Source organism: Cavia porcellus, unplaced genomic scaffold (genome assembly GCF_034190915.1).
Source record: "Cavia porcellus strain 051 isolate PalLab524CR breed Dunkin Hartley unplaced genomic scaffold, mCavPor4.1 scaffold_12, whole genome shotgun sequence".
In the NCBI taxonomy this organism is placed as follows: domain Eukaryota; kingdom Metazoa; phylum Chordata; class Mammalia; order Rodentia; family Caviidae; genus Cavia; species Cavia porcellus.
The window spans coordinates 17,371,594-17,387,092 of record NW_026947495.1 but is presented as its reverse complement, the minus strand read 5'-3'; the positions used below and the strand labels follow the sequence as shown (position 1 = coordinate 17,387,092).

The 15,499-nt window shown below is 42.3% G+C and overlaps 1 protein-coding gene and 1 long non-coding RNA gene across 6 annotated transcripts in view; one reads left to right on the top strand and one right to left on the bottom strand.

Moving 5' to 3' along the window:
- CUNH2orf76 (chromosome unknown C2orf76 homolog) overlaps positions 1-15,499 on the bottom strand; it is a 232,752-nt gene that overhangs the window by 140,024 nt on the left and 77,229 nt on the right. The gene's annotated exons all lie outside the window — the stretch shown is intronic.
- The window catches only part of LOC106025436 (uncharacterized), a 33,159-nt gene that overhangs the window by 4,339 nt on the left and 13,321 nt on the right, over positions 1-15,499 (top strand). The window contains exon 2 of the long non-coding RNA XR_001199012.3: positions 6,356-6,495. This is a non-coding gene — a long non-coding RNA (uncharacterized LOC106025436). The remainder of the gene's footprint in view (positions 1-6,355; positions 6,496-15,499) is intronic.

The window sequence follows — 15,499 nt, the reverse complement described above, 5'->3', positions numbered from 1 at the left end:
TTATGGGCCTGACTCCACGTGTTAGAGAAAAAAAAGAGAAGAAGAAGAAGAAGGAGAAAGGGAGAGTGTGTTCCAGAGAGAGACCACCGGCCCTGGGTGCAGTGGAGATGCTGTGTCCCGGGGCCGGGGGGGTATCTCCCCGCATTCCCGAAATAAAGCCACCACCGCCCACTACTTTCACGGCCGTCCACTCCACTCCTTCCACGGACCTCTTTCCCCTCTTCCTCTCCCTTCTTCTGAGACCTAACAGTTACCATAATGCCTCCCACTATCTCTAGTAGAATTGCCTATATCATCAGTTATAATAAAATTGAACAAAACAGTAAAGAACAAAACTGGCAAAACCAAAACATTGGAGACATTATAGGTCTTCAAAAGTAGGTAACAGTCAACCAGAATGGGCGTCATAATGAATCCCACTATCTTCACAGCTGTTGCCTAAACTTTTGAACCTGGTACTATCAAGCAAAATAGAATAGAGGGACATCAGTCAAAACAAGATGGTGAGAGCAATACAGGGCTTTAAATCAAGATAATGGAAAGTCAAAGTGGGTTACTATAATATATCCTGCTATTTTTAAATTTATTTTTCCCTTAATTAAAAGGATAAAAATAAAAAAGTAAATAATAAAATGGAGATTGAGATAAAAGAGGGCATAACAGCAAAACAGCGCAGATCAAAACATAACCATTTAAGCAAAATACTGTTTCACCACAAGATAATCCCGACATAAAAGTAGTTACCATATTGTCTCTTTCCTTGAAATCTTTGAATATAACTTTGTATACTGTAGCATCAAATATATCAAAATAATGTAAAACCATTTAAGAGAATGACAGTATTACAGGGTATTTAGAATCAACTAACAGAAAATGAACAATGGTTTCTGTATAATCTCCTTGTCTATAAAAGTTTTTCCTTATACTATCATACATAATAAAATCCAATAAGATACAACCTGTTTAGACCAATGGAGACAGAAGAACAAAAGCTTGATGAGACTTCAAAACAAGATGATACTAAATCAGTATTACCTATTAAGACGTCATTTTCTCCAAAATAGCTGTTCCTATCATCCAATCTTCTCTGCCTCATTTCTGTTGAGCTCTTTTTTGTCATTAGTTGTCAGTTTGTCTTCTTCATTTTGTTTTCTGCTCCATTCATTGTGGCCTCTCTGCCACTATTTCTGGATTCTTCATATTTTTCTTTTTTAGAATATCCTGCAGTATTCTCTGTAGAGTTGAATTGGTGGTTGCATATTCCCCTAGTTCGTCTTTATCCTGGAAGCATCTTCTTTTTTCCATCAATTTCCAGGGATAGTTGTACTGGATATATCAATCTTGGCTGGAGATTATTATCCTTCAAAGCTTGAATTATTTCCCCCCCCCCATGCTCTTCGTGATTTGATGGTTTGTGCCAAGAAATCTGCTGTAATTCTGATGGGTGTTCCCTTGTAAGTGATCTGTTTCTTGTCACTGACGGCTTTTAATATTCTGTTCTTATATTGGATTTCTGGAATTTTAATTATTATATGCCTGGGTGTTGCTCTGTTTGGATTGTAGGTGGCTGGGATCCTGTATGCTTCATACAACTGAGTATCTTTACCTTTTGCTAAATTAGGGAAATTCTCCTGGATTATTTCTGAGTAGCTTTTGTAGTTCATTTGTTTGTGTTCCTACTTCTTCTTTGATGTTCTTAATTCTTAAGTTATAGATCCTCTTATCATCTTCTAGTCTTTGTATTATTGCTGTTTGTTTCTTTGTTATTTTTAAGAAGTTTTTCATTTCATTCTCCCATATTACAAATCTGGCCTCCAGTTCAGATAATCTGCCCTTAGTTTCTTTTAAGCTGTTATGCCAGTTTTCGATAGAGTTTTTAGTTTCCTGGTAATCTCTTTGAACCTGCTTCATGTATTCTATGCTTTCTCTATTTTCTCCATCAAACAATTCTCCCCTCTTTTTCTGTTCTTCCATTCCACCATCTGTTTTTTCTTGGGTGGTGCTTAGCATTTCTCTAACTATTCTGCTTATGTCTAGCTTCAGATCATTAATAACTTCATTCCTGAACTTGTCTATGAGGCTCTGGAGATATCACTTTATATCTATTGGTGCTGTGTCTGCTATTGCCTCTTTCTCAGGATTAGGGGCTGAGGACCCTTTCTTGTTGCTGCCTCTTCCCATATTCTTTGTTCCTTATATATGCAAGCATATATAGGAGGCCCAGCTTCCTTCCCTGTCGGCCACAGTCTGATTGAATTGTGCCGGCTAGGTGTTCCTGCCCACCACAGTGCACCAGGAAGGTGCAGACCAGGCAGCCTATATGGGGCCCGCCCCTCCAGGTCAGTCTACCTTCAGGCGCTGGGACCTGGGTTGTGCTAGCCTACTGGGTCTCAGCCAGCAGCGTCAGGTAGGCTAGGCACTGCTCACCAATCCCGCTTGAGAGGGGGATACGTGACTGAAGTCACTGCAGTACCCTGTTCCCACAAGTCTGCCCAGTCCCAGAATGTCCTCTGTTGGAGTCTCCTAGATCGTGGAAGAGTCCCAGTTTCTCTCACTCACCGCAGCTCAATGCACAGCTCCCCGCCTGTCCTGCTTTCAACTCTGTTCACTGATTCCCATTCTCAGAGCTTTCGCTCGTCTCTCTCCCTGCCGAGTGGATGTAGACACAGCAGTGGCGGCGAGAAACCCAAATCGTGGCTTCTAATGGCGTGGGCTCCAGCTTTCACACTGAGGCTTTTCTGTTCCTGTTATAGCACCAGGATTGCATTCCCAGTTGGTTTCTCTCAGCCCAGTTCGTTCTTGGGTCAGCAGGGCATATCTCCACTTGCTTATGATTCCTTACTCCGCACCATTCCTGAATTCTAAGCTGGGTCTTTCAGAGAGCCTCCGTAGCTGCTGCTATCTGTCCGCCATGTTCTCCCGGAAGCCCATATGCCAGTTTTATTAGGACTAATTTTGATTAATGAGGACAAGAGATTTCGTTGCCAAAAACAGAGAGAAGTCTAGGCAGGTAGTTCTGCTCACCTGGAGATTTCCCTCCCAAACTCATCATTTCATAGCCCCATGGAACTCACTGGACTCTGACTTTGTGTAATGGCCAGCATCCATTGGTCCTTCCCTGATGGGCCTGGTCATCTGTCGTCAAATGTCATCTGTCTGCTCACATTTTTGTGTTCATCCATTCCCATTAAGGAACGAAGAATACATAACACATAGCTCTACAGACAGACACAGCTTTAAGAAATGAGAGCTGTATGCATAGTAATGCTTTCCTTATTAGCAATATTTAAACTACTATCTTTCTACGCTTCATGCAAACCTTTTCCTTTCCAGGTGTCATATATTTTTAGACTGAACACATTCTTAACACTATAGTATAGACTCACTAGTTTTGATACTCAAGTCATGATATTTGAAACTCTCTAATATTCAAAAGCAAGCACAGGAGCTTTTAGGCCCATGGTGCTCTTTCCGAATCCGTAAGACACGGGCAGAATGTACATTACAAGAGCCCAATTTCTCCATATAAAATTATACTTAGAGTGCAAAACCTAGAACTAGTCAAAATACTTCTGCCCAGACTCCCTCAAAGTGACAAAACCAGAAAAGAGACATCTTTGGACTGTTTTCTCATCTTTCTAACCAATTTTTTTTAACCCTACAAAGGCAGTAATCTTGAAAATTTGACACAATGGAAAAAGAAAAGGTTTTCCAATTCCCGAAAGCATTCCATTACTTATCAAAAGAAGGGACTGAGACAAAGGGGCTAATACAAAGTAGAGTATAAAGAGGACACAGGCTGTCTCATGGTTTACGTATGCTTTATCCTTCTGAAGCCCACATTGAAGTTTAACGCTCACTGGGAGATGGTAAGAGGTGGGACAGGTGGAAGCTTTAACAGGGGCTTAGGCTCTCCCTCAGAAATGGCTGAGTGCCCTCAAGTGATTAGTGGGCTATCTCCAAAGGCCTGGGTCTTCTACCAGAAAAGCCAGGTGGGCCACCTCTGTCATAGGCTCCCCGCCTCTACTGTGGTTCCTCGTGTTCTTCCAGAACTCTGCCAACAAGAAGGCTGTCATCGAGGCAGGACCATCCAGAAGCACCGGCCACAATACGCCTCTTTTCTTCATAATCTTCTAGTCTGTGGCCTGGTGTTCTTTCTGAAGAGCCTTGGAAGGCTTTGTGGAGGCAGCTGTCAAGGAAGAAGGCAGGCAGTGACCCCCGGTGCTTTCTCCTCCTGGCTCCTGGGATTGAATACAGAGAAGAGAAATGAAATCTCCAACGAGAAAAATACCAGAGGGACAGGGGGCTGGGCACGAGGCGTGAGTTAAACTGGGTCCCAGGCCCTGTGCAGTTTTTGGGAAGGCCAAGAATAGGATGCCAGTGTCCAGGGCCAGGATCCAGAGATGCCTGCAGCCCACAGATTTGCCCTGGTGCTGAATCCATCTAAGAAAGTCTGAGGAAGGCCTCTGAGGAGCGACCCTGCAGGAGGGCAAAGCCAGCTTGGACCAGGGCTGCCTCCTGGAGGATGGCAGCCAGGCAGCTCAGCCCTCGCTGTACTTTGGATGCTTGGCCTCTAGGGGGCGGGTGGTCATCTGGACTGCCCGCATTCTCCCAGCCTCCTAGTCTGGCTTTCCCAGTCCTTGAAAGAAGTTTCCCCAGTGCTCAAACGCCTGTTGCAGCTTTACCAGTCAGTGTTTTGCATCAGACTTTACTTTGCAAGCTGTGTTGTGACACCCTAGATTTTTTTTCTTTTTCCATTACTAAATATACATTCTATAACTTGAGTATATTATTAAAATATGCATACCGCGCCACACAAGTGCACACACACTTATACACACACACCTTCTTCCCTTTGAGAGTGACCAGGAGCCCTGTCAATAAGGCTGTTCTCCGTGACAGTCTGGACAGGCCAGATTCAGTGGAGCGACTTCTGCACTGGGCCTCTCCACTATGACCTGCCTCTCTCACGCCTCTAGTTTTGGATCTTTTGCCAGTCCTTTAACTCTTACCCAGAAATGCTTGGGGTTTCATGGCACCTGCGAATATTTGCTTTCCAAAAGGAGAATGGGGAGCAAGGCAATGCGTACAGCCCCCTAAGGTATAAGGGAGTGACTGTTTGAGCCTTTCCCAGCCCTGCATCAGACAGCCAGGGAAGTGTCCCAGATAGTGCCTCCTGTCCCAGCACTCCCCACGCCTCCCCACTAGCGCTGCCTCGGTGGTGCCAGCATGCACTACCAGGAGTGGTGTTAGGATCTGGATCTTTACAAGACGCTCCAAGGCCCGTACGCTAAGTGCTTGGCCATCAGCCTGTGGTGCTACTGGTAGGCGGCTGAACCCTTCAGGGATAAGGTCTAGTGGAAGGAAGTTAGGTGAAGAAGGCATGGCTTTGAAGGGGAAATTGAGACCCCAGACCCTACTTTGTTGTTCACTTCCAGCCATCACTGTATGACGAACTTTATTCTACCAAACACTCCTTGCCATGATGCTCTGCTTTGGTACAGGCCCAAGGAAGCCTGGGCTGGAGTCTCTGAAACGATGAGCTAAAATACATCTTCAGTGCTTTTAATTTGTTTACTTCAGGTGTTTTGTCATGGCAGTGGAAAGCTCACACCTGTTGCCTTCCTTTAGCCTTCACGGGGCTTGGGAAAACATAAATAAGATTTGGCCCTGCTCTCAAGAGTGTCATCACCTGAGAGTAATGTGATGAACTCACTGCACCATCTTTGGTTTTTCTTGCCAATTAGTCTAACATCAGGCTGATCAAAATCCCAGATTTATCAGCTTGCAGTAATTATGGGGGTGTAGAGGGAGAACACATTAAACTACTTCCCAGACGTGCAATCAGCAAAATCCAGATGGCATAAACTTTTGTTTAAAAAATCATGCTAGGAGCAATACAGAGGGAAGGCGAGCCTGAGACAAAAACTCCATAAAATACTATGCTTATGAATACTGATTAGAACAGATAACTCTATTTTTAGGTGATGAAACAATTGGAAAATTTAGGTACTTTTAGAACATTCAGCGATGTTAAGGAATTACTGTTTGTTTTGAGGCGAGTGGTAATGATAGTGGGTTACAGTTCTGAAGAATATTATACTTACATTTTATAGATGCAGTCCATGCAGCAGTATTCATGGGTGAAATGCTTGAAACTCATCCAGGGAATGGCTGGAGAGTAGGTGATAGCATATGGATAGAACAAGATTGCCATGGATTCATGCTTATTGAAGAGAATGATGGGTACAGGGGAGTTTTCTCTGCTTTTGTACAGAGACATTAGCAATGAGCACGTCAAACAGACGTCATTGTCCCGTAAGAGTACGTAAGTAATCAGTGATTCTATTTGCAGCCCAGTCTTCAGGCCTGCATCTCCCCGTCTGCATTCGGGCCTCTCCTACCATCAGAAAGTGAGTTGGCCGCAGATTCCTGCACTCCCATGGGAAGCCGGGAGCCTGGGTGACCCTTCACATTCTGAGAAGTCAGAATTCCGTGAGTAACCAAGTCATTCCTGAACTGTGTCACAGAGAGCCCTGATGGTCCTTTCATTACAGTCACTATCAGTGACACCAGGTCAGCATCTATTGTCTACTAGGCCCTGTGTTTACTGAATGCTCACATGGAGCACATTGCACTTGCTGCAAGAATAGGGCTACCATTCATTGGATCTACTCAGGACTTTGCCAGTATCACCACCAAAAATCCCTTGTCCAGGAAACCCCACAGGGAGGCCAAAGGTGGGTGATCAGTCCCTTGAATTCATACCTCAGTTTAAGTGTTCCAGCCAGGTCTGTCTCCCAGCACAGCCCACACTCCCCATACTGTGACGCCGTGGCTATGCCAAGTTGTAAAAATTGTCTCAATTTTAAGTGTTTGTCCCCCAAATTTTCCCAAGTTGCAGCAGACTGAAACATCAAGGAAAAAATTGATACTGGTGGAAACTGAGGAAATAATGATGACTTTTAGACAGCCTATTTTTCTATGCAGGATTCATCCATATATTCATATTACATAGCCAGATTTTCTACCAGTTCTTCCTTCATATTTGACAGAAGGGCATTAAATGCATCAGTGCTTCCTAGCTTGTCACTGTGAACATCCTGTCCCTGGGGGATCTTTCCTGCCAGTTTAGTGATTTCTGGTGCAAACTGGGCACTCCCTTCCCACCTGCTACACCTCAGGCCAACCTATGCACCCTCAGTCAGGGAAGAGGCTGTGTCTCAGTTTTTGTGTGGTTGCCACATGAATGGAGAAGAAATAATTGTGGAGTCCAGTTGATCAGTCAATAGAGGTAGCCTGGAAAACTGTGCTGAAGATTCTGAAGCCACTTCGATGATTTGGCAAGAAAGCTCTGATTAAACTGGGCCTGGTGGTACTGGCCTGAAATCCCAGCAGTCTGGGAGACTGAGGCAATAGGATCATGAATGCAAACCCCACCAAGCAATTAGTAATTTAAGTGTGTACTCAAATATCTATTATCCTGAGCTTAGGGAAAACCCTTATTTTATAGATAGTAACTGCTACTATTTATTCCACACTTACTATATGCCAATTACGTGGTAAAGTGCTTTACCCATTTTATCACATTTAGGCCTTAAAGTCTGCTCCATTTTGAGTTGATTTTTGTATAAGGCATGAGATGGGGATATACTGTATTTCCCTGAAAATAAAATCTAACTGAAAATAAGCTATAGCCTGATTTTTTCAGGATGCTGGTAATATAAATCCTGCCCTAACAATATGCCCCAATTAAGATGATCCAGATGGTCAGATTTAGTAAGACCACTGAAAAACATAACAGATGTATTCAAATTTTAATAATAATACTAATATGTAACAATATACATAAATAATATTGATATTAATAATTAAAATAAATGATAACATAAATTATAATGAAATATATGTAAATACCTGAGTAGGAGCCTTCGGATGAGACGTAGACACCTATGTAAACAAATGAACTTCAGCACTGCCAAATGTCCAGAGATAATGCATGAATACTGTGTGTGTTTGATAATGAATGGATGTGGTTGTGTCTAATGTGAATCTTCCTAATTCAGTGCTTTGTATGTTGTAATGATGGGCTACGAGCTGACTGCATGCACAGTAAGTGTTGATTTAAGGAGAGTTCTATTGCTGGATGTAAGAGAGTGGGGCCAGCGGTTCTACAGGAAATAGAGTTGCGAGAAATTCAGGCCAGAATTTGGGACTTGAGAATTACAATACTATTCCATGAAGATGACATGTTGGTAGGTGAATAAATGTAGATTTCGATACATGAATAAATTTTTGGTACACAAATAAATGAATAAATGTAGATTGTTGTACATGAAAAAGTAAGATATCTCCTGAGAATAACTCCTCCTGGAGCAAAAATTAACATTAGGCCCAGTCTTATTTTGGGGGAAATACAGTAGTTTCAATCATCTGTATGAGGATACACAGTTTTCTCACAGAACTTTTGATTTTTCACAATGACTTTGAGTTAGGAATCGTTATTGTCATTTGGCAGATGAGGAAGACTGAGGCAGAAACACAATCATAGGTTTCCCAGATCATGCAGGGACTTCACAGCAGAGTGCTAATCTCCACGTTCATGGTCCAGCATCTGTACCAGCAATTCTCAAAGCATAGCTCTGGACTGAGATACTCATGTGCGAAGACAAATTCTCCAGCTCCCCGCCCCAACCTGATGAATCAGAGACCCTGGGGATGGGGACTGGTGATCAGGGTTTCAACAGTGCTGCTGATTCTTATGCAATGCTAAGCTTGGGAACAGCAGCTCTATGTTGTCTCTTTCTGGCCCAAACCACCCAGTTGGGAAAAAAACCATTTAAGCTGGAGCTGAAACACCTCTCTGAGTAGGGCAGAGGGCAGAAGCAATAAGGGAAAGCTTCCCTAAGCACTAAAGGCTGTTGTTGCATGCTTGCTATGTGGACCACACCCACAGTGCAGGGCCAAAGTTTTCTGGTTAATGATCTTCCAGCTATCCTCTACACAGGAGGCTCAGGAGTTTCTGCTCTGGGTTTAAAACGTAGCTTGAGGCATCCAAGTTTTTCCTTTTTTATCAGGTAACCTTCAAATTCGTCATTCATCCATTCATTCACTTACTCATTAAGCCTTTGCTAAATACCTCTGCATACCACTCTAAGTCTAGTGTTAAGAATACAAGGATTAATAATGGAACAGGCAGTTAAGAATCAGCTTCTGGGGCTGGGGATTTAGCTCAGTGGCATAAGCACCTGCCTTACAAGCAGGCAGTCGTGAGTTCGATTCTCGGTACTGATAAAAAGGAAAAAGACAAAAAAAAAAAAAAAAAGAATCCGCTTCCACCTAACTGTCCTGGGCCACTTCTGTAGGAGATGGACACCACACGTGCCCCTTCATGATATTCTAAGGATCTGTTTTTGCACTGAAGTGTGGAATGGAAATGCAGAGCCTTGGATTTGCCTCTAAAGAGCTGTGTGGCCTCCTTTGGGTCTCTTCCCACAGAGCCTTCATTTCTCCATCTGCAAACTGGAGGATAAGAAAGCTCAGGTCTCTGTTTTCTTCCACTCCACACTGCTGGTTTCTGCCTTATCTGTGCTTGTCTGCATATCACTGCCTCCCCATCCTCCCAGACAGGACCTACAACATATGCTATGGCCCAGAGCAAAGTGCAAAATCAGGAACCCTGCTCCCAAAGCATTCAAGAATTTTGAAGGAGTAATGGCAGAGCAGTAAAGCAAGCAGTCACCCTTCCAGGAAGATGGCCCTGGTTGGTAGGCTCTAACAGTTTGATGAAGAGCCACCCACTAAGGGTCCCAGGACAGAGGCTCCTGTATCTATATGTTAAGCGGGCTCGGAGACAGAAAGATCTGGGGTGGAGGGCTGTGACTGGCACAGGGAGGGAGCAACTAAGCCAAGAACCATTGCTTGTTTCATGCCTGTAAGTGGGTGTCTGGGACCGGGCCACAGGTTATGCAGTCTGAATTAATCACTGGCTCCCTTCCCTGCTCTCCGTGAGCTGAAGGAGGCCATGACTTGCTCTGAGGCTGGTAAGGGAGATTTTGCCTTCTCTGGTCATTGCAACTTCTCTTTATATTGCTTAGGATCTCTATGGTGCCATATATTTATTTTTTTCAGAATTTTTTTAACTTTAAAGAGAAAAAAACAGAAAAATCAAAAAGCAAACATATAACAATAATAATAATAATAATAAAAGCAACAACAGAAAAATGACCAAAAAAAGAAAAACAATAGCAACACAGGATTTTAAAACAAGATGATAGAAATTTAACTATGGTTGTTATATTGCACATTGTTATCTTCAAAATAGTTCCTCACGTTACCGGATACAGGCATGCAAGATTAATCAAACAATATAATTTCCTTTTGAGTAGTTTCTTTCCCTTTTATTATTTCTAGTGTAACTTTTGGATCTTATTTACTCTTTTAGTTTCTTACACTAATGAGACAATACAGTGTTCACACATGCAAGTCTGATTTATTTCACTTATGAATACGGCTTCTAGTTGCATCCATTTACCTATAAAAAGCTTTGAGCTTATCATTCTTTATGGCTTAGTATTCCATTGCATAAAAATACCACATCTTTTTAATTCATTCATTGATAGTGGGCATTTGTACTGTTTCCAAGATCTACCTATTATAAATTGTGCAGCTATAAACACGGTGCACATCTATCTCTGGGGTATGATGTTTTCAATTCTTCTGGGAAACTACCCAGAAGGAGGATAGCTGAGTTGAATGGGACTCTAATCCTATTTTTTGACGAACCTCCACACTGATTTACACAGTGGTTCTATACTCCCACCAACAAAGGAGAAGAGTTCCTTTTTCCTCCCAGCCGTGCCAGCATTTGTTATTGGTTAATTTCTTGATGTTAGCCATTTTTTCTGGAGTAAGATGATAGCTCAGTGTTGTTTTAGTTTGCATTTCTTAAGCGACCAACATTGTTGAACATTTTTTCATGTATTTATGTGCTATTTATATTTCTTCATCTGAGAATGTTATGACCTCAGATGCCCATTTTTGGATTGGGTCTTTAAATTTTTCAATTCTTTTTATGTTCTAGATGAAAGTCATTTGTCTGAGGGACAGTTGACAAAAATATTTTCCCAATCTGTAGGTTTTCTTTTTACTCTGTTGGTGATTTATTTCAATGTACAAAAACTTTTTGATAAGATGAGTTTCCAGTTATTTATTCTTTGAAGTACATCCCGTGCAGTTTGATTTTTGTTCATGGACTCTTTGCCTACCCCTGTGTGCTGAAGACTTCTACCTACTTTGTCTTCCAGTAGGCTTAGTATTTCTGCCTTAATACTTAGATCTTTGACCCATTTTTTACTTTGATTTAATACATAGTGATGGGCATGGGTCTAATTTAAGTCTTTGGCGTGTAGAAAGCCAGTTTTTCCAACACCACTTATTAAAGAGGCTGTCTTTCTTCCAGTGAACATGTTTGTGGTGCCATATATTTAGCTTCGTATATGGACCCTGGATGGCCTGTCCTCCTCCAAAATGACACTGACTTATGGCAATAAACATTATGACAAAGAAATTTATAAGGTAGGGAATTTATAATTAAGGGTACAATTAAGACTAATATTAGGAAAAAGAATCATGCACTCTATAACACTCCTTGGAATGGTCACTCTTGATCCCTTCAGTGGCCATAGAAGCAGTCTGACTGCAGCAGTTGCCATACATGGAGGAAGCCCAAACTCACTCAACGGACAGAGCCTGTGGACAAGCCCTGAGCATCACAAGTGGCTACTTCAGTTCTCTACTAAACCAACCATCAGGCTGCAGCCACCTTAGTGTCCTCCATCCATGAACACCAAAGAACCAATAAAATTTAAAACTGCTCATTGGACCTTGGTATTCTTCAAATGGAGCCTCTATTACTGGCCATGCGGCACAGGTTCTGTGGACTTCTACAGTTGGAGGGACCTCTTTAATGTGAAAGATGTAGAATTATTCAACTCACTACATTTGAAAGTTAGTATTTTGGGCTAGAGATGTAGCTCAGGCTGAACATGTACAAACCCTAAATTCAATCTCCATCACTGCCAAGAAAAAAAGTTATATTTATTTAAAAGAAATGTAAGCAACAGAGAAGCCTTGGAGTGTAAGCCTGGTGGGCTGCACTGCCCCTGCCTCCAGCCATGCATCTCTTCACCTCCAAGCCCCATCTTTAAATTGCAGTGCTCTTAGTGATCGCAGAGACAGCGTATAAAGAACGAAAGTTCATTTATCACAATTCTAGAGGATAGGAAGCCCAAGATCAGGGAGACAGCAGGTCTGGAGTCTAGGGAAGGCCTGCTTTTCTGTAGTTGGTGCCATATAGATGTCCTCACATGGCAAAAGAATGGGAGGGCATAAAAGGAAATGCACAGTGAGTCCTCACATGCCAGGAGAGCAGAAAAGGAGGAGATGATGGATGGGGTAAACTCTCTCCCTCCAGCACTTGCATAAGGGGTTAATCTCATCCATCAGGGTAGAGCCCTCTTGGCCTAGTCATCTGCTAAAGACCCTACCTCTTATTATCATTGCACTGGAGATTAAGTGCCAATGTGAATACTGAAGGAACACAAACATTTACACCATGGTAATTCCAGTCCCTCAAAAGATGGTACATGGGCTGGCAGGGAGAGAAGACAAAGACTCTTGACCAAGAAAGCTGGGTGCCACCACCCAAGCAGCAGGCCCTGGCTACTGACTTCAAGATCACAGCAGGAACAGGAGCCAGTTGGCTTTTATGGAGGCTAGAGCTCCTTCTAATCCCTTGATGAGAAACGGGCACAACACAGCCCTAAAACTTTCCTTGACCTAGGAGAAGGGTGAGGCTGGCTGTGAATATCTCAGGGCATGGAGGGCCACCAAGTGCATCACATCTCCTTGTCCACCTGCCTGACCCCCTTTCCCTCACCCACGTCTCTCTGATTCTTTTCCTTCTCTGCCTGCCTCTTGCTGGGGAGAGGTAGACACACTGTCTCCATGTCAGTGGTTCAGTAGATCTAGGTCTCCCAAAGAAGACATTAAAATCGGCTACCAGGGCACCTATGTGTCAGCTTCACAGTGGTACTGATTTCTGAGGTTCTTAAAAGTTCCTCACCTCCAAAAGAGGTGAGGAATGGCTATTTTCAAGCCTCCTTTATCTCCCCAGCTCCCCTAAACTTCCCAAAACAATCCTTCATGGAAATTTCTCTTAAGAGAAATTTAAGAGACTTTAAGTCTGTTAAGGAAGTCTTATTATTATCTCCACTGCTATACTCTAAATACAATCAAGCAAGGGGTACCAGTAACTTTAGCAACTAATTTAAATTCAACCAATAAAAAAAACAGAATAATAAAAATGTACCATTTAAGAAATACCATAACTACAAATTTCCCATGTTTTAACATACATTTATCATTTTAACAAAACTATAAGAGACAAAGCGTTATAATGAAACAAAAAAGAAAATTGAAAGCATAAAAATTTGTTACTTCAATGAGTTCCAGTCCAGAGGTTATGAAACAAAAGCAACTTCTTATCTCCATCCAATGAACTTGGTGGGACCTTGAAATGACATAGGGGAATGAAGCTCTCAACCTAGTAGGTCTGGTACAAGTTTGTGTTCTCTAAAATTGAATGAATTTTAGGAACAAAGGAGGTTAAGAGCAGAATATGTGTATTGCAAGAAGGAAAGCTTCAGAGAGAGAGACAAAAGGGTTCCAGAGCAAGTTGTCAGGGACTCTGTCTTTTTCAGGCACTTTTATACAGTAAAATCATGGGTTCAAGGCAGGGAAAACTGGGAACTCGCAAGGCAGGTGGGCATAAGGTGGGACAGAAGTGTGGTTAGCCAATAAGAACAATAGCTCAGGTAAAATTGATTAATTAGGGATGAATGGGGAAGCCAGTCATATAGAAAGTGGGCATTCTTAGGGAGCAGTGACCCATCCCTAGGGGGTTTGAATAGTGACTCTTAACTTTCTTAGGGAACTATTTAGAATGGTACTCCTTAGGATGTGGATGTATTTGTTTAAATTTTTGGACTGAGGCCTGGCCCACAGCAAGAGGTTTCTGTCTCACCCATAGGTGCAAGATATCTGGGTTTCTGTAGTGGCTCCTTCGAGGACCCAGCCATGTCTCACTGCCTATAGTATTTCTAACTAACTCAGCTGCTTGCAACAAAAGCACAAGTATAAAATGACAGTGTAGCTCTGATTCAAAACATCCAGCAGTACTGAATATAAAGGGCTGCGGGTGGGAGCCTAGTTGTGTGCACTTGCTAGCATGTAAGATGCCTTGGGTTCAGTGCTCAATATAGCAAAAATAAAACACCACTATCACCAAAAAGCCCAGAAGGATTTGGAAGACTGCACACATGTCTCAGGAAAACATGAAACTCTGAGACTGCTTCCTAGTAAAGGAAATTTCTGTCATTTTTCCTAAAGTCCCATTCTTGGCCCCGAGCCCTCATTTGAAGTTAAACAAGTAGAATTGAGGCCTCTCGGGTACTTCTATATTTGTGGACCTGAGGGAGGAGCTAGAGTTCCTCTCAAGGACAGAGAAGTCAGGCTGCTTAAACACAGGTCCTTTTGGAGCTCCCCTCACACAAGATTTCCAGGATCAATGTGCCTACAGCCCTGAAGTCAATTGTGCTACAGCTTTGAACACTCTTCTGCCTTCTCAATATGGTCTGTTAGCTAAGGGTCAGCATCTCCCCACAACTGAAGTAGAATATTTTACCAAAGAAGCTTTCTGCGAATCCATTGTACAAAACCTTTAGGGATTGATTTTCCAAACTAATTTCTTTCAAAAAATTATCATCATTTACTACTTTTAGGATGTTTAGAAAGGAAAGGACAAAAACCATTTCATGCCAGTGGAACTGTAGCAGGAAAATTGAGTCTGCAGTAGCCAGGAGCTCAGGAGAAGAAAGGAAATTTTATTGACTGCTGGCAGTCCCCAGAAGAGTAATCTCCACAATCTGAGGCACTGATTATGAAGAGTTTGTCCTTTTTTATAGGGTGGCAAGCAAGAGTTAAAAAAAAAAAAAAGCTAGGTAAGTATAACTTTAGGCCATGGTACAATGCATATCCTGGGGTGACCATAGTTTTTATGTGACACAATTGTTTTATATAACCTAAGGCCCCCTAACTATGGCACCAAAGTCTGTTCAGTATAAGCCCACCTGCTGCTTCCCCTCCCCTTCTCCCTTCACATCTAACTAGGTTAGATTGTAATAGCTTCCTTTGTATCATAGCAATACCTGTGTGTTCCTTTTCCCTCTGGGTAAAGGATTGATATGTTAATCAATGCTCTCCCCTGTAAAGAATTGTAAAACCTTACCTAATTGATATGTTAACCATTGTTGCCCTCTACAAATAGAACAGTTGTGGTGCTAAAGTAAGGTAACTAAGGTTGTTAATTGCTGTTAGACTTCTCTATTCTTTGCTAAGAAAAACAAGATTTCTTCTTATCTAAACTTGCTAGTATGCA